Raw genomic sequence first — 19,710 nt, 5'->3', positions numbered from 1 at the left:
GTTACATGGATACACAGGCAGCTAGGTGGTGAGTGGAGGAGTAATTAAAGTAAGGACCGCAGACAGGCTATCAAAGGCCTAACATAACAAACAATAGGCTCATGGCAGTTTTACAGCGGTTACATGGATAGACGGGCAGGCAGCTTGGTGGTGAGTGGAGGAGTATTTAAAGTAGGGACCGCAGACAGGCTATCAAAGGTCTAACATAACAAACAATAGGCTCATGGCAGTTTTACAGCGGTTACATGGATACACGGGCAGGCAGCTTGGTGGTGAGTGGAGGAGTATTTAAAGTAGGGACCGCAGACAGGCTTCAAAGGCCTAACATAAGAAAATGGGCTGGCTGTAGGCACTTTATAATTGGTTCCAGGGGTACACGGGCAGCAGTGGTCTGGCCAGTGGAGGACTAGTGGAAGGAGGGACCGCAGACAGGCTTCAAAGGCCTAAAATAAAAAAATGGGCTGGCTGTAGGCACTTTATAATTGGTTCCAGGGGTACACGGGCAGCAGTGGTCTGGCCAGTGGAGGACTAGTGGAAGGAGGGACCGCAGACAGGCTTCAAAGGCCTAACATAAAAAAATGGGCTGGCTGTAGGCACTTTATAATTGGTTCCAGGGGTACACGGGCAGCAGTGGTCTGGCCAGTGGAGGACTAGTGGAAGGAGGGACCGCAGACAGGCTTCAAAGGCCTAACATAAAAAAATGGGCTGGCTGTAGGCACTTTATAATTGGTTCCAGGGGTACACGGGCAGCAGTGGTCTGGTCAGTGGAGGACTAGTGGAAGGAGGGACCGCAGACAGGCTTCAAAGGCCTAACATAAAAAAATGGGCTGGCTGTAGGCACTTTATAATTGGTTCCAGGGGTACACGGGCAGCAGTGGTCTGGTCAGTGGAGGACTAGTGGAAGGAGGGACCGCAGACAGGCTTCAAAGGCCTAACATAAAAAAATGGGCTGGCTGTAGGCACTTTATAATTGGTTCCAGGGGTACACGGGCAGCAGTGGTCTGGCCAGTGGAGGACTAGTGGAAGGAGGGACCGCAGACAGGCTTCAAAGGCCTAACATAAAAAAATGGGCTGGCTGTAGGCACTTTATAATTGGTTCCAGGGGTACACGGGCAGCAGTGGTCTGGTCAGTGGAGGACTAGTGGAAGGAGGGACCGCAGACAGGCTTCAAAGGCCTAACATAAAAAAATGGGCTGGCTGTAGGCACTTTATAATTGGTTCCAGGGGTACACGGGCAGCAGTGGTCTGGCCAGTGGAGGACTAGTGGAAGGAGGGACCGCAGACAGGCTTCAAAGGCCTAACATAAAAAAATGGGCTGGCTGTAGGCACTTTATAATTGGTTCCAGGGGTACACGGGCAGCAGTGGTCTGGCCAGTGGAGGACTAGTGGAAGGAGGGACCGCAGACAGGCTTCAAAGGCCTAACATAAAAAAATGGGCTGGCTGTAGGCACTTTATAATTGGTTCCAGGGGTACACGGGCAGCAGTGGTCTGGTCAGTGGAGGACTAGTGGAAGGAGGGACCGCAGACAGGCTTCAAAGGCCTAACATAAAAAAATGGGCTGGCTGTAGGCACTTTATAATTGGTTCCAGGGGTACACGGGCAGCAGTGGTCTGGCCAGTGGAGGACTAGTGGAAGGAGTGACCGCAGACAGGCTTCAAAGGCCTAACATAAAAAAATGGGCTGGCTGTAGGCACTTTATAATTGGTTCCAGGGGTACACGGGCAGCAGTGGTCTGGCCAGTGGAGGACTAGTGGAAGGAGGGACCGCAGACAGGCTTCAAAGGCCTAACATAAAAAAATGGGCTGGCTGTAGGCACTTTATAATTGGTTCCAGGGGTACACGGGCAGCAGTGGTCTGGTCAGTGGAGGACTAGTGGAAGGAGGGACCGCAGACAGGCTTCAAAGGCCTAACATAAAAAAATGGGCTGGCTGTAGGCACTTTATAATTGGTTCCAGTGGTACACGGGCAGCAGTGGTCTGGCCAGTGGAGGACTAGTGGAAGGAGGGACCGCAGACAGGCTTCAAAGGCCTAACATAAAAAAATGGGCTGGCTGAAGGCACTTTATAATTGGTTCCAGGGGTACACGGGCAGCAGTGGTCTGGCCAGTGGAGGACTAGTGGAAGGAGGGACCGCAGACAGGCTTCAAAGGCCTAACATAAAAAAATGGGCTGGCTGTAGGCACTTTATAATTGGTTCCAGGGGTACACGGGCAGCAGTGGTCTGGTCAGTGGAGGACTAGTGGAAGGAGGGACCGCAGACAGACTTCAAAGGCCTAACATAAAAAAATGGGCTGGCTGTAGGCACTTTATAATTGGTTCCAGGGGTACACGGGCAGCAGTGGTCTGGCCAGTGGAGGACTAGTGGAAGGAGGGACCGCAGACAGGCTTCAAAGGCCTAACATAAAAAAATGGGCTGGCTGTAGGCACTTTATAATTGGTTCCAGGGGTACACGGGCAGCAGTGGTCTGGTCAGTGGAGGACTAGTGGAAGGAGGGACCGCAGACAGGCTTCAAAGGCCTAACATAAAAAAATGGGCTGGCTGTAGGCACTTTATAATTGGTTCCAGGGGTACACGGGCAGCAGTGGTCTGGTCAGTGGAGGACTAGTGGAAGGAGGGACCGCAGACAGGCTTCAAAGGCCTAAAATAACAAACAATAGGCTCATGGCATTTTTACAGCGGTTACATGGATACACGGGCAGCTTGGTGGTGAGTGGAGGAGTAGTGCAAGGAGTGTCTGTCCCAGTACTCCCAAAATATAAATAGATGTTAATGTCTCGCAAAACAACCAAAACAAAAAAAAAGGTGGCATACTTAGGTACAGGGGTGGGCTCATCTGCTGAGTTTCTGACATAGTAATTTGGCAGTAACTATTTAATGGTGCCAATATAGGACACAGACACAGACTACTTTAAGTTGCATCATAGATGTCTACAAATTTGTATTGTCAGTGCCAGACATTGAATGATGTCAGCGAATAGACTAAAGATTGGTGGAGCTGTGCGACATAATTTTGCACGTGGTAGAGCACATTTTGAGCTGGGGTAGGGGGGAACTCTCTTGAGGCCGGCGGGACCGCCCCAGGGCCCCTCATGTTACAACGGTGTGTCTGACGTTGGGTGCGCACCACCACCGCCAGAGACACTACATTGTACTATGAGGGACCCAGTAGCAATGCCGTCAACCAAAAGCGAGCACACCCACCTCTTCAGACAAACAGCAGTCTCACGGGTGCTTGCGCCAAGTCGCGATACCACGGCCCCGTGTGGGGAGTTTTGCCATTTAGGGAGGTGTAAACATGTCGTATGCTGTACAATCAGCTGCAGCAAATTAGACATTAGAAAAGTAATTCACAGGCAAGAGCTTTTCATAGGAAAGCTAGGTGTCGGCCGGGCAAGGTGGGGCAAAAGATTTCGAAATCCAGTTGTGGTTCATTTTAATGAATGTTAGATCGTCAACATTTTGGGTAGCCAGACGAGTCCTTTTTTCGGTTAATATTGAACCTGCAGCACTGAATACTCTTTCTGATAGGACACTTGCTGCCGGGCAAGCAAGCTCCTGCAATGCATATTCTGCCAATTCTGGCCAGGTGTCTAATTTGGAGGCCCAGTAATCAAATGGGAATGACGGTTGAGGGAGAACATCGATAAGGGATGAAAAATAGTTAGTAACCATAATGGACAAATGTTGTCTCCTGTCACTTTCAATTGATGCAGCAGTACCTGTCCTGTCTGCGGTCATAGCAAAATCACTCCACAACCTGGTCAGAAAACCCCTCTGTCCAACGCCACTTCTGATGTGTGCACCCCTAACACTCCTAGTCTGCTGCCCCCTGGAGCTCGTGTGAGAACGATCACGTGCGCTGTGTGCTGGGAATGCCTGAAGAAAACGGTCAACAAGAGTTGATTGTTTGGTTGCTAATATTAGTTCCAAGTTCTCATGTGGCATAATATTTTGCAATTTGCCTTTATAGCGTGGATCAAGGAGGCAGGCCAACCAGTAATCGTCATCGTTCATCATTTTCGTAATGCGTGTGTCCCTTTTTAGGATACGTAAGGCATAATCCGCCATGTGGGCCAAAGTTCCAGTTGTCAAATCTCCGGTTGTGATTGGTTGAGGGGCAGTTGCAGGCAAATCTACGTCACTTGTGTCCCTCAAAAAACCAGAACCCGGCCGTGACACGCAACCAATTTCCTGTGCCCCCGGGAAAGGTTCGGCATTAAAAATATACTCATCCCCATCATCCTCCTCGTCCTCCACCTCCTCTTCGCCCGCTACCTCGTCCTGTACACTGCCCTGACCAGACAATGGCTGACTGTCATCAAGGCTTTCCTCTTCCTCTGGTGCAGATGCCTGCTCCTTTATGTGCGTCAAACTTTGCATCAGCAGACGCATTAGGGGGATGCTCATGCTTATTACGGCGTTGTCTGCACTAACCAGCCGTGTGCATTCCTCAAAACACTGAAGGACTTGACACATGTCTTGTATCTTAGACCACTGCACACCTGACAACTCCATGTCTGCCATCCTACTGCCTGCCCGTGTATCCTCCCACAAATAAATAACAGCACGCCTCTGTTCGCACAGTCTCTGAAGCATGTGCAGTGTTGAGTTCCACCTTGTTGCAACGTCTATGATTAGGCGATGCTGGGGAAGGTTCAAAGACCGCTGATAGGTCTGCATACGGCTGGCGTGTACAGGCGAACGTCGGATATGTGAGCAAAGTGCACGCACTTTGAGGAGCAGGTCGGAGAACCCAGGATAAGTTTTCAATAAGCACTGCACCACCAGGTTTAAGGTGTGAGCCAGGCAAGGAATGTGTTTCAGTTGGGAAAGGGAGATGGCAGCCATGAAATTCCTTCCGTTATCACTCACTACCTTGCCTGCCTCAAGATCTACTGTGCCCAGCCACGACTGCGTTTCTTGTTGCAAGAACTCGGACAGAACTTCCGCGGTGTGTCTGTTGTCGCCCAAGCACTTCATAGCCAATACAGCCTGCTGACGCTTGGCAGTAGCTGGCCCATAATGGGACAACTGGTGTGCAACAGTGTCATCTGCCGATGGAGTGGTTGGCAGACTGCGTTCTGTGGAAGAGCTGTAGCTTCTGCAGGAGGACGAGGAGGAGGAGGAGGAGGGGGTGCGAACGCCTACAGCCAACTGTTTCCTAGACCGTGGGCTAGGCACAACTGTCCCTAAATTGATGTCGCCTGTGGACCCTGCATCCACCACATTCACCCAGTGTGCCGTGATGGACACATAACGTCCCTGGCCATGCCTACTGGTCCATGCATCTGTAGTCAGGTGCACCTTTGTACTCACAGATTGCCTGAGTGCATGGACGATGCGCTGTTTAACATGCTGGTGCAGGGCTGGGATGGCTTTTCTGGAAAAAAAGTGTCGACTGGGTAGCTCGTATCGTGGTTCAGCGTACTCCATCAGGGCTTTGAAAGCTTCGCTTTCAACTAACCGGTAGGGCATCATCTCTAACGAGATTAGTCTAGCTATGTGGGCGTTAAAACACTGTGTACGCGGATGCGAGGATAAGTACTTCCTTTTTCTAACCAGAGTCTCATGTAGGGTGAGCTGGACTGGAGAGCTGGAGATCGTGGAACTTTCGGGTGTGCCGGTGTACATGGCAGACTGAGAGACGGTTGGAGACGGTATTGTTTCCGCCGGTGCCCTAGATGCAATATTTCCTCCTACAAAACTGGTGATTCCCTGACCCTGACTGCTTTTGGCTGGCAAAGAAACCTGCACAGATACTGCCGGTGGTGCGGAAAATGGTGGCCTTACAGTGACGGAAGGGATGTTGCGTTGCTGACTAGCTTCATTGGCCGAGGGTGCTACAACCTTGAGGGACGTTTGGTAGTTAGTCCAGGCTTGAAAATGCATGGTGGTTAAGTGTCTATGCATGCAACTAGTATTTAGACTTTTCAGATTCTGACCTCTGCTTAAGCTAGTTGAACATTTTTGACAGATGACTTTGCGCTGATCAGTTGGATGTTGTTTAAAAAAATGCCAGACTGCACTCTTCCTAGACTCGGATCCCTTTTCAGGGATTGCAGACTGAGCTTTAACCGGATGGCAACGCTGTGCTCCAACAGGTTTTGGCTTTGACACGCGTTTTGGGCCAGATACGGGCCCGGCAGATGGAACCTGTTGCGATGTTGATGCCTGCTGCGGCCCCTCCTCCACCTCCGCTTCTGAACTACTGCCGCCTGCACCCTGTTCCCCCAATGGCTGCCAATCGGGGTCAATAACTGGGTCATCTATTACCTCCTCTTCGAGCTCGTGTGCAACTTCGTCTGTGTCACTGTGTCGGTCGGTGGTATAGCGTTCGTGGCGGGGCAACATAGTCTCATCAGGGTCTGATTGTGGATCTGTACCCTGAGAGGGCAATGTGGTGGTCTGAGTCAAAGGAGCAGCATAGTACTCTGGCTGTGGCTGTGCATCAGTGCACTCCATGTCAGAATATACTTGTAATGGGCATGGCCTGTTAAGTGTTTCACTTTGTAAGCCAGGGACGGTATGTGTAAAGAGCTCCATGGAGTAACCCGTTGTGTCGCCTGCTGCATCCTTCTCTCTTGTTGTAGTTTTTGCTGAGGAGGACAAGGAAGCGACTTGTCCCTGACCGTGAACATCCACAAGCGACGCGCTGCTTTTACATTTACCAGTTTCGGAAGAGGAGGCAAAAGAGCTAGAGGCTGAGTCTGCAATGTAAGCCAAAACTTGCTGTTGCTGCTCCGCCTTTAAAAGCGGTTTTCCTACTCCCAGAAAAGAGAGCGTTCGAGGCCTTGTGTAGCCTGACGACGAAACTGGCTCCACAGCTCCAGACTTAGGTGGAATATTTTTATCCCCACGACCACCTGATGCTCCACTACCACTACCATCATTACCAGCTGACAATGAACGCCCACGACGAACTCTTGCACCAGACTTCCTCATTGTTTTAAAATCTTAACCAAAGTAACTTTATTTGTTGCTGTCAAACAACTTACACGGTGAGCTATAACTTCAGTATGATTTCAATATCCCTTAACAGGTTGGTGAGACCACAAGGAAAATCAGGCACAATGGTACACACTCTGTTTTCTGTGGCACAAAATCACAGAGATGACACACACGCAGGACTGTCACTCAAGCACTAATGTCAATATTAATCTCCCACCTAATTTATTTTTTTTTTTTTCTCAGGGAGACTTTAGAAACCAAATAATATTAAAAAAAAAAAAAAAAAAAGGCTTTCTATGGCCCACAATTAGAGAGAGAGAGGTGGCACACCCAGGAGTCAAGACTGGCGCACAAGCTGAAAGGGCAATATTACTCTCCCACTGTTTTTTTAAGTTTTTTTTTTATTTCAGGGAGACTTTAGAAACCAAATAATATTAAAAAAACCAAAAAAAAAAATAGCCTTTCTATGGCCCACTGAATGAGAGAGAGAGGTGGCACACCCAGGAGTCAAGACTGGCACACAAGCTGAAAGGGCAATATTACTCTCCCACGGTTTTTTTATGTTTTTTTTTTTTTTTTCAGGGAGACTTTAGAAACCAAATAATAAGAAAAAAAAAAAATAAATAAATAGGCTTTCTATAGCCCACTGAATGAGAGATAGCACACACAGCAGTGGCACACAAGCCCTGACTGAGGCCAATATTTTTCTCCCACTGATTGATGTAGTGTTTTTGTATTGAGGTAGATTTTAGAACACAAATCAAGGAAAAAAAAAAAAATGCTTTCTATGGCCCACTGAATGAGAGAGAGGTGGCACACCCAGGAGTCAAGACTGGCACACAAGCTGAAAGGGCAATATTACTCTCCCACTGTTTTTTTATGTATTTTTTGTTTTTTAAGGGAGACTTTAGAAACCCAATAATATTTTTTAAAAAAAATAAATAGGCTTTCTATGGCCCACTGAATGAGAGGGAGAGAGGTGGCACACCCAGGAGTCAAGACTGGCACACAAGCTGAAAGGGCAATATTACTCTCCCACTGTTTTTTTATGTTTTTTTTTTTTTTTAAGGGAGACTTTAGAAACCCAATAATATTTTAAAAAAAAAATAAATAGGCTTTCTATGGCCCACTGAATGAGAGGGAGAGAGGTGGCACACCCAGGAGTCAAGACTGGCACACAAGCTGAAAGGGCAATATTACTCTCCCACTGTTTTTTTATGTTTTTTTTTTTTTTTTCAGGGAGACTTTAGAAACCAAATAATATTAAAAAAAACAAAAAAAAAAATAGCCTTTCTATGGCCCACTGAATGAGAGAGAGAGATGGCACACCCAGGAGTCAAGACTGGCACACAAGCTGAAAGGGCAATATTACTCTCCCACTGTTTTTTTATGTATTTTTTTTTTTTTAAGGGAGACTTTAGAAACCCAATAATATTTTAAAAAAAAAATAAATAGGCTTTCTATGGCCCACTGAATGAGAGGGAGAGAGGTGGCACACCCAGGAGTCAAGACTGGCACACAAGCTGAAAGGGCAATATTACTCTCCCACTGTTTTTTTATGTTTTTTTTTTTTTTTTCAGGGAGACTTTAGAAACCAAATAATATTAAAAAAACCAAAAAAAAAAATAGCCTTTCTATGGCCCACTGAATGAGAGAGAGAGGTGGCACACCCAGGAGTCAAGACTGGCACACAAGCTGAAAGGGCAATATTACTCTCCCACTGTTTTTTTAGGTTTTTTTTTTTTTTTCAGGGAGACTTTAGAAACCAAATAATATTAAAAAAAAATAAAAATAAATAGGCTTTCTATAGCCCACTGAATGAGAGATAGCACACACAGCAGTGGCACACAAGCCCTGACTGAGGCCAATATTTTTCTCCCACTGATTGATGTAGTGTTTTTGTGTTGAGGTAGAATTTAGAACACAAATCACGGAAAAAATAAATAGGCTTTCTATGGCCCACAATTAGAGAGAGGTGGCACACCCAGGAGTCAAGACTGGCACACAAGCTGAAAGGGCAATATTACTCTCCCACTGTTTTTTTAGGTATTTTTTTTTTTTTCAGGGAGACTTTAGAAACCAAATAATATTAAAAAAAATAAATAAATAAATAGGCTTTCTATAGCCCACTGAATGAGAGATAGCACACACAGCAGTGGCACACAAGCCCTGACTGAGGCCAATATTTTTCTCCCACTGATTGATGTAGTGTTTTTGTGTTGAGGTAGAATTTAGAACACAAATCACGGAAAAAATAAATAGGCTTTCTATGGCCCACTCAGTGAGAGATGGCACACACAGGGATGGCACTGTAGCAGAAATGCCAATCTTAATCTCCCACAAAAAAAACAAAAAAAAAACAGGGACTGTCCTACAATTACTATCTCCCTGCAGTAATCTAAGCCAGGTATGGCAGGCAGCAATAGGAGTGGACTGATGCACAAATTAAATAAAAAGTGTGGACAAACAAAAAAGATAGCTGTGCAGAAAGGAAGGAACAAGAGGATATGTGCTTTGAAAAAAGCAGTTGGTTTCCACAGTGGCGTACACACAGCAATACAGCTATCACGGAGCCTTCTAGGGCAGCCCAATGAGCTACAGCGCTGAGGGGAAAAAAAAAAAAAATAGCTTCCACAGTCCCTGCACACCGAAGGTGGTGTTGGACAGTGGAAATCGCTGCAGCACAAGCGGTTTGGTGGTTAGTGGACCCTGCCTAACGCTCTCCCTGCTTCTGACGAAGCGGCAGCAACCTCTCCCTAAGCTCAGATCAGCAGCAGTAAGATGGCGGTCGGCGGGAACGCCCCTTTATAGCCCCTGTGACGCCGCGGACAGCAAGCCAATCACTGCAATGCCCTTCTCTAAGATGGTGGGGACCAGGATCTATGTCATCACGCTGCCCACACTCTGCGTTCACCTTCATTGGCTGAGAAATGGCGCTTTTCGCGTCATTGAAACGCGACTTTGGCGCGAAAGTCGCGTACCGCATGGCCGACAAGCACAGGGGTCGGATCGGGTTTCATGAGACGCCGACTTAGCCAAAAGTCGGCGACTTTTGAAAATGATCGACCCGTTTCGCTCAACCCTAATCCCCACCATGTCATAATTATGCTCCAACAACATTAATTCTAATTCGTCCATTTTGTTGGCGAGGCTTCTGGCATTAGTATACATGCACTTGATGTTCCTCTCTGTACCTCTATTCTTTCTTAAATTATTAACTGTTGTAACTCCACCCCCCATGCCACCGCCACCCCCAACTTCCTTATTTGTGTCCAGGTCTCTATCTGCACTGTCTTCCCCTCCTATAAATTGAATACCCTCCCCCCAATCCCTAGTTTAAACACTCCTCCAACCTTCCAGTCATTTTCTCCCCCAGCACAGCTGCATCTTCCCCATTAAGGTGCAGCCCGTCCCTAGCGTAGAGCCTGTAGCCAACTGAGAAGTCGGCCCAGTTCTGCAGGAACCCAAACCCCTCCTTCCTACACCAATTCTTGAGCCACTTATTAACCTCCCTATTCTCCCTTTGCCTCTCTGGCGTGGCACGTGGCACAGGCAGTATTTCGGAAAATACCACGTTGGAGGTCCTTGATTTCAGCTTGCAGCCTAATTCCCTGAAATCATCTTTAAGGACCCTCCACCTACCTCTAACTTTGTCATTTGTGCCAATGTGCACAATGACCGCTGGGTCCTCACCAGCCCCTCCCAGTAATCCGTCCACCCGATCAGCGATGTGTCAGACTCGAAGGCAGCACACCGTTCGACGATCCCTGTCTTTGTGACAGATTGCCCTATCTGTTCCCCTAATAATTAAGTCCCCCACTACCAGCACCTGTCTGGCCTGCCCTGCTCTCCTATTTCCCTCCTTACTGGAGCAGTCGCTCTTGAGGGTGCCAACAATTTAGTCAGGCCCATTTTTGGCATTTTGTCTGAAACGATGTCCAATTTGCATTTCTTACTCTATTTTTTGCATTGTTCCAATATACACAAAAGGAAATACACATGTGTATAACAGCACGTGTAATTGCAATATCTTTCTGGGAGAAATGCTTCATTTCTGGAACAGTTTCAAGGGTGAGAACACTTTTAGCCATGAATGTATATGGTTATTTTTTTGGGGGGTAGGTTTAGGCTTTTTTTTTATTTAGGGGCTCTGGGTTTCTAATTTAGAGGGTCTTTATGTCTGTTAACCCCTTAAGCCCGTATGACGTACTATCCCGTCGAGGTGGGGTGGGCCTTAATTCCCGGTGACGGGATAGTACGTCATACGCGATCGGCCGCGCTCACGGGGGGAGCGCGGCCGATCGCGGCCGGGTGTCGGCTGCATATCGCAGCTGACATCCAGCACTATGTGGCAGGAGCGGTCACGGACCGCCCCCGGCACATTAACCCCCGGCACACCGCGATCAAACATGATCGCGGTGTACCGGCGGTACAGGGAAGCATCGCGCAGGGAGGGGGCTCCCTGCGGGCTTCCCTGAGACGATCGGTACAAGGTGATGTACTCACCTCGTACCGAACGTCTTCTCCCTGCAGGCCCCGGATCCAAAATGGCCGAGGGGCTGTATCCGGGTCCTGCAGGGAGCACTTCCGGGTCGGAGCAGGCTGCAGATGAAAGCTGCAGCCTGCTCCGATGAAAGTATGATCGCGGATCTGATAGAGTGCTGTGCACACTATCAGATCTGCGATCTGTGATGTCCCCCCCTGGGACAAAGTAAAAAAGTAAAAAAAAAAATTTCCACATGTGTAAAAAAAAAAAAAAAAAAAAATTCCTAAATAAATAATAATAAAAAAAAAAATATTATTCCCATAAATACATTTCTTTATCTAAAAAAAACAAACAAAAACAATAAAAGTACACATATTTAGTATCGCCGCGTCCGTAACGACCCAACCTATAAAACTGGCCCACTAGTTAACCCCTTCAGTAAACACCGTAAGAAAAAAAAAAAAAAAAACGAGGCAAAAAACAACGCTTTATTACCATACCGCCGAACAAAAAGTGGAATAACACGCGATCAAAAAGACGGATATAAATAACCATGGTACCACTGAAAACGTCATCTTGTCCCGCAAAAAACGAGCCGCCATACAGCATCATCAGCAAAAAAATTAAAAAGTTATAGTCCTCAGAATAAAGCGATGCCAAAATAATTATTTTTTCTATAAAATAGTTTTTATCGTATAAAAGCGTCAAAACATAAAAAAATGATATAAATGAGGTATCGCTGTAATCGTACTGACCCGAAGAATAAAACTGCTTTATCAATTTTACCAAACGCGGAACGGTATAAACGCCTCCCCCAAAAGAAATTCATGAATAGCTGGTTTTTGGTCTTTCTGCCTCACAAAAATCGGAATAAAAAGCGATCAAAAACTGTCACGTGTCCGAAAATGTTACCAATAAAAACGTCAACTCGTCCCGCAAAAAACAAGACCTCACATGACTCTGTGGACCAAAATGTGGAAAAATTATAGGTCTCAAAATGTGGAGACGCAAAAACTTTTTTGCTATAAAAAGCGTCTTTTAGTGTGGTTTCACACTTGCGTTTTTATCTGCATGCGTTTTTTAAAAAAACCGCATGTGTGAAAAAATGCATGTAAACGCGGTAAAACGCATGCGTTTTTATAGAAAAACACAAGAAAACAAGAAAAAAACAAAAAACCCTAACCCTACCCCTAACCCTACCCCTAACCTGAAATACGTGGCACTGAAATACGTGGCACTGAAATATACGTTTATATACGTATATACGTATATAAGTGCCACGATATTTCAGTGGCCACGTATATAAGTGCCACGTATTTAAGTGCCACGTATTTAAGTGCCACGTATTTAAGTGCCACGTATTTCAGTGCCACGTATTTCAGTGCCACGTATTTCAGTGCCACGTATTTCAGTGCCACGTATTTCAGTGCCACTTATTTCAGTGCCACGTATTTCAGTGCCACGTATTTCAGTGCCACGTATTTCAGTGCCACGTATTTCAGTGCCACGTATTTACGTGCCACGTATTTACGTGCCACGTATTTACGTGCCACGTATTTTTCAGTGCCTGAAATACGTGGCACTGAAATTCGTGGCACTGAAATTCGTGGCACTGAAATATCGTGGCACTGAAATATCGTGGCACTGAAGTATTTACGTGCCACGTATTTTTCAGTGCCTGAAATACGTGGCACTGAAATACGTGGCACTGAAATATCGTGGCACTGAAATACGTGGCACTGAAATACGTGGCACTGAAATACGTGGCACTTAAATACGTGGCTCTTAAATACGTGGCACTTATATACGTGGCACTTATGACTGTCAGAAAATGTTCAGTAAACGGTTAGGGGTGAGGTTAGGGGTAGGGTTTCAGGTAGAATTGGGGAGCTTCCACTGTTCAGGCACATCAGGGGCTCTCCAAACGCGACATGGCGTCCAATCTCAATTCCAGCCAATTCTGCGTTGAAAAAGTAAAACAGTGCTCCTTCCCTTCCGAGCTCTCCCGTGCGTCCAAAAAGGGGTTTACCCCAACATATGGGGTATCAGCGTACTAGGGACAAATTGAACAACAACTTCTGGGGTCCAAGTTCTCTTGTTATCCTTGGGAAAATAAAAATTTGGGGGGCTAAAAATCATTTTTGTGGGAAAAAAAATATGTTTTATTTTCACGGCTCTGCGTTGTAAACTGTAGTGAAACACTTGGGGGTTCAAAGTTCTCACAACACATCTAGATAAGTTCCTTGGGAGGTCTACTTTCCAATATGGGGTCACTTGTGGGGGGTTTGTACTGTTTGGGTACATCAGGGGCTCTGCAAATGCAACGTGACGCCTGCAGACCAATCCATTTAAGTCTGCATTCCAAATGGCGCTCCTTCCCTTCCGAGCTCTGTCATGCGCCCAAACAGTGGTTCCCCCCCACATAGGGGGTATCAGCGTACTCAGGACAAATTGGACAACAACTTTTAGGGTCCAATTTATCCTGATACCCTTGTGAAAATACAAAACTGGGGGCTAAATTTCATTTTTGTGAAAAAAAGAAAATATTATTTTCACGGCTCTGCGTTATAAACTGTAGTGAAACACTTGGGGGTTCAAAGTTCTCACAACACATCTAGATAAGTTCCTTGGGGGGTCTAGTTTCCAATATGGGGTCACTTGTGGGGGGTTTGTACTGTTTGGGTACATCAGGGGCTCTGCAAATGCAACGTGATGCCTGCAGACCAATCCATTTAAGTCTGCATTCCAAATGGCGCTCCTTCCCTTCCGAGCTCTGTCATGCGCCCAAACAGTGGTTCCCCCCCACATAGGGGGTATCAGCGTACTCAGGACAAATTGGACAACAACTTTTAGGGTCCAATTTATCCTGATACCCTTGTGAAAATACAAAACTGGGGGCTAAATTTCATTTTTGTGAAAAAAAAAAAAATATTATTTTCACGGCTCTGCGTTATAAACTGTAGTGAAACACTTGGGGGTTCAAAGTTCTCACAACACATCTAGATAAGTTCCTTGGGGGGTCTAGTTTCCAATATGGGGTCACTTGTGGGGGGTTTGTACTGTTTGGGTACATCAGGGGCTCTGCAAATGCAACGTGACGCCTGCAGACCAATCCATTTAAGTCTGCATTCCAAATGGCGCTCCTTCACTTCCGAGCTCTGTCATGCGCCCAAACAGTGGTCCCCCCCCACAAATGGGGTATCAGCGTACTCCAGACAAATTGGACAACAACTTTTGGGGTCCAATTTATCCTGATACCCTTGTGAAAATACAAAACTTGGGGGCTAAAAAATCATTTTTGTGAAAAAAAAAAATATTTTTATTTTCACGGCTCTGCGTTATAAACTGTAGTGAAACACTTGGGGGTTCAAAGCTCTCAAAACACATCTAGATAAGTTCCTTAGGGGGTCTACTTTCCAAAATGGTGTCACTTGTGGGGGGGTTTAATGTTTAGGCACATCAGGGGCTCTCCAAACGCAACATGGCATCCCATCTTAATTCCAGTCAATTTTGCATTGAAAAGTAAAATAGCGCTTCTTCCCTTCTGAGCTCTGCTATGCACCCAAACAATGGTTTACACCCACATATTGGGTATCAGCGTACTCAGGACAAATTGTACAACAACTTTTGTGGTCTAATTTCTTCTCTTACCCTTGGGGAAATAAAAAAAATGGGGGTGAAAAGATCATTTTTGTGAAAAAATATGATTTTTTATTTTTACGGCTCTGCATTATAAACTTCTGTGAAGCACTTGTTGGGTCAAAGTGCTCAACACACATCTAGATAAGTTCCTTAAGGGGTCTACTTTCCAAAATGGTGTCACTCGTGGGGGGTTTCAATGTTTAGGCACATTAGGGGCTCTCCAAACGCAACATGGCGTCCCATCTCAATTCCAGTCAATTTTGCATTGAAAAGTCAAATGGCGCTCCTTCCCTTCTGAGCTCTGCCCTGCGCCCAAACAATGGTTTACACCCACATATGGGGTATCAGTGTACTCAGGACAAATTGCACAACAATTTTTGGGGTCCAATTTCTTCTCTTACCCTTGGGAAAATAAAAAATTGGGGGTGAAAAGATCATTTTTGTGAAAAAATATGATTTTTTATTTTTACGGCTCTGCATTATAAACTTCTGTAAAGCACTTGTTGGGTCAAAGTGCTCACCACACATCTAGATAAGTTCCTTAGGGGGTCTACTTTCCAAAATGGTGTCACTTGTTAGGGGTTTCAATGTTTAGGCACATCAAGGGCTCTCTAAATGCAACATGGCGTCCCATCTCAATTCCAGTCAATTTTGCATTGAAAAGTCAAATGGCGCTCCTTCCCTTCCGAGCTCTGCCCTGCGCCCAAACAATGGTTTACACCCACATATGGGGTATCAGCGTACTCAGGACAAATTGCACAACAATTTTTGGGGTCCAATTTCTTCTCTCACCCTTGGGAAAATAAAAAATTGGGGGTGAAAAGATCATTTTTGTGAAAAAATATGATTTTTTATTTTTACGGCTTTGCATTATAAACTTCTGTAAAGCACTTGTTGGGTCAAAGTGCTCACCACACATCTAGATAAGTTCCTTAGGGGGTCTACTTTCCAAAATGGTGTCACTTGTTAGGGGTTTCAATGTTTAGGCACATCAGGGGCTCTCCAAATGCAACATGGCGTCCCATCTCAATTCCAGTCAATTTTGCATTGAAAAGTCAAATGGCGCTCCTTTGCTTCCAAGCTCTGCCATGCGCCCAAACTGTGGTTTACCCCCACATATGGGGTATCAGCGTACTCAGGACAAATTGTACAACAACTTTTGGGGTCTATTTTCTCCTGTTACCCTTGGTAAAATAAAACAAATTGGAGCTGAAATAAATTTTGTGTGAAAAAAAGTTAAATGTTCATTTTTATTTAAACATTCCAAAAATTCCTGTGAAACACCTGAAGGGTTAATAAACTTCTTGAAAGTGGTTTTGAGTACCTTGAGGGGTGCAGTTTTTAGAATGGTGTCACACTTGGGTATTTTGTATCATATAGACCCGTCAAAATGACTTCAAATGAGATGTGGTCCCTAAAAAAAAATGGTGTTGTAAAAATGAGAAATTGCTGGTCAACTTTTAACCCTTATAACTCCGTCACAAAAAAAAATTTTGGTTCCAAAATTGTGCTGATGTAAAGTAGACATGTGGAAAATGTTATTTATTAAGTATTTTGTGTGACATATGTCTGTGATTTAAGGGCATAAAAATTCAAAGTTGGAAAATTGCGAAATTTTCCAAATTTTCGCCAAATATTCGTTTTTTTCACAAATAAACGCAAGTTATATCGAACAAATTTTACCACTAACATGAAGTACAATATGTCACGAGAAAACAATGTCAGAATCGCCAAGATCCGTTGAAGCGTTCCAGAGTTATAACCTCATAAAGGGACAGTGGTCAGAATTGTAAAAATTGGCCTGGTCATTAACGTGCAAACCACCCTCGGGGCTTAAGGGGTTAATGTAATGGATAATGTGTGTGTGTGTTTTGCATTTGTTTTGAGGGATTGTATTTATCTTGAGAAGTAATGAATGGGTCACTGTTTTAAATAAAAATTTGCAGGTTGGGGGAATCTTCCTGTTTGTACATGCCTGGGGCATACTGCCAAAAATGTTGCTATGCGTCACTTCTCTGCTTTTCTCTAATTTCTCTCCATAAAACCACATATAGGTCATAGCAGGGGAGGCGTTAGGGGAAGGCAGACTAGGCATTTGCCTATGTCCTCCATCCCCTCAGGTGCCCCCAGTCAGTATCGTGCCAAGCTGCCGCTATGGGACCCTTCATTCAACTGTATCAGCTGTTGAAAGCAATGATGGAGGAGAGAGTGTCAGAGGTCGCCCCTTCTCCCATCATTCATCCTCTGCCTCTGACACATGAGATGACGTCTCTTCATTGCGCGCCATGGTGTGTAGGGTAGTGGAGCTGCAGAGAATATATATATATACTGTATATATATATATATATATATATATATATATATATATATATATATATATATATATAGCAGTGAGTAGGTGGTGGCCATAATGTTAAAGGGGGCTACATTATACTATATGGAGGGCTGCATGATACTTTATGTGAGGGCTGCTTTATACTCTATGAGGGGCTGCAGTGCTCTTGGACACATAACACTGTATGGAGTACTATAGAGTGTGCATTATACAATTTGAAGGACTATGGGGTGCATTATATTATGTGGAGGATTATGGGATGTATTGTACTAAAAAAGCAAAATGCTGCCTATTCATTGAGTGATTGGATTGTTTATGCCGAAACAAAAATCATTGTTCGCAGCAGCATATTGCCCGGGGTATCCTGCAGACATGCTATTGATAACAGGATACTGTATGGGGACAGATTGATCTACTAGTGATTGTTCTGTGCCCATCATTGTTCCTCAGCCGGTGTAAAGAGTCCGGGAAATAAGCGTCAAACGACTTCAGTATTGTCGATCACTCTCATTTAGCGGCCTGAACTCAGGGAATGTAAATACAACCGAAATGCTTCTGTGTGATGTGCAATATGTGAGCATTTGGGGCCCCATTTTACGCTTTTGCCCAGGGCCCCACTTTGTCTAAAATTGGCCCTGGGTAAGGTATATCTATAGCCACATTCACATTCTTATTGGGTTTATGGAATAAGGCTGTTTTTGTGAGACAAATAGTAATGAACGTGCTCGAATGCAGGGATTCCCTAACAAGCAGGCAATCCCTGCTTGTGTTGCAGCTGTCGAACAGCCATGAGGCATGCAGCCTTGGGCTCTGGAACCTGTTTTTCGAGCACGCCCAAGATACACCTTTAGCACCCGAGAATGCTTGGATAATGCCTTATCCAAACACGTTCGCTCATCACAAGAGACAGACAAACCCTTTAAAAAAAGCACAAAAAAAGTATTTAGTTATTTAGTTACTTAAACTAATGGTCAGATGGATATAATCTAGCAACCCAATCTAGATGTTGCTTTAATGTTGATGTTTTAATGTATTGGGTAAAATGCTAATAACTAAAATGGTGCTCTGTAGAGGATTACCGACAAAATGGTTCTGTCTTGTAATCTCTAAAATATTTGAAATGTATTGGCGATGTGCAACCTTTGCAACATGTTATATGACCAACAAGGTTACCGTGCCGGAGTTCTTATGAATATGTGCTGACTCCATTGTTGCTCATCAACCAATAACAGTATAGGGTTAAGTATGTATGATTTTTTTTTACAATTCTTGACCGTTATCCATTATTCATAATTCGATTTATCCATTATTTCAAGGCCTTTACACTTGCTTTGTAACCAATCATTTCATAGGAATTTTCAGATGCGCTGCGGATCATATAGAAATCTGATTTAGTCTATTATGACAATAGGGAATTAAAAGAAAATTATCTTTTATTTATATATATATATATATATATATATATATAAAAAAACTGGACATGTTACTTGATAACCAATTTTCTATGCCACATGTCTCATTTGAAACTAATCTGTCCCATTGTGTGAGTGGCTATGGAAGCAGCGGAATGCCAACTGATGAATCTCCCTCATCCGCTAAGTACATATATCAGCAGGGGTGCTGGCGGCGCTGATAATGGACGGGCTGACGCTTATGAATGTAGATGACATGCTTGTTTGTTAATGTATTGTGATGGAGAACTCGTTGGAGACTCCAGCGGAGTGGTAGAGAAAGCATCAGCAGAACAAAGCTATGTGCAGCCTCATCGATGCTGCAGGTTGGCTTACATACATGTGCGGAATCATTAGTATCTGTGTATCTGCCTCTATGATCCTTACATACTACATATGACAGAGAATATCAATATTTATCCTTACATATACGAATATCATACATGGTGCTAGCAGTCCTGCATGTCTCCCATCCTGAGACAGTGAGAGGGCTGGAGCATCCTTACCTGCGAGGCGGCAGCGTGTCCTAAGGCTTCCTGCTGGCTCTCTTCTGCATTCTTCTTACAGATTCCTATGCTCCCAGCGAGCAGACAGCACAGGCAGGTTCTCAGCCATCACATGCTTGCACAAGCCAATCACCAGAATGGCTCTTACTACTATTAACACCTACATTGCTGGGTCCTTACACGTCGTGGAACAATGCATTTCATTCTACACTAACCCTATTTTGTACACTTGATATATACCAATATGTTTGCCCCTATTTACCTTTCGTAATCAACCAAGACCAAGGGTGCTGTTAGATGTTTACCTGATTTAACCCCCTGATCATTTTTATCTCAGGCTT

At 44.9% G+C, this 19,710-nt stretch overlaps 2 long non-coding RNA genes across 2 annotated transcripts in view; one reads left to right on the top strand and one right to left on the bottom strand.

The window, feature by feature from the left end:
• Positions 1–8,777, top strand: part of LOC143776478 (uncharacterized) — a 195,400-nt gene extending 186,623 nt beyond the window's left edge. The window contains exon 2 of the long non-coding RNA XR_013215842.1: positions 7,927–8,777. This is a non-coding gene — a long non-coding RNA (uncharacterized LOC143776478). The remainder of the gene's footprint in view (positions 1–7,926) is intronic.
• LOC143776476 (uncharacterized) overlaps positions 1–19,506 on the bottom strand; it is a 163,636-nt gene extending 144,130 nt beyond the window's left edge. The window contains exon 1 of the long non-coding RNA XR_013215840.1: positions 19,370–19,506. This is a non-coding gene — a long non-coding RNA (uncharacterized LOC143776476). The remainder of the gene's footprint in view (positions 1–19,369) is intronic.
• Between the last annotated feature and the right edge of the window lie 204 nt (positions 19,507–19,710).

The sequence above is a fragment of the Ranitomeya variabilis genome, chromosome 5 (genome assembly GCF_051348905.1).
Source record: "Ranitomeya variabilis isolate aRanVar5 chromosome 5, aRanVar5.hap1, whole genome shotgun sequence".
Taxonomy (NCBI): domain Eukaryota; kingdom Metazoa; phylum Chordata; class Amphibia; order Anura; family Dendrobatidae; genus Ranitomeya; species Ranitomeya variabilis.
The sequence above is the reverse complement of the archived record's forward strand: the minus strand, read 5'-3'. Positions and strand labels throughout refer to the sequence as shown.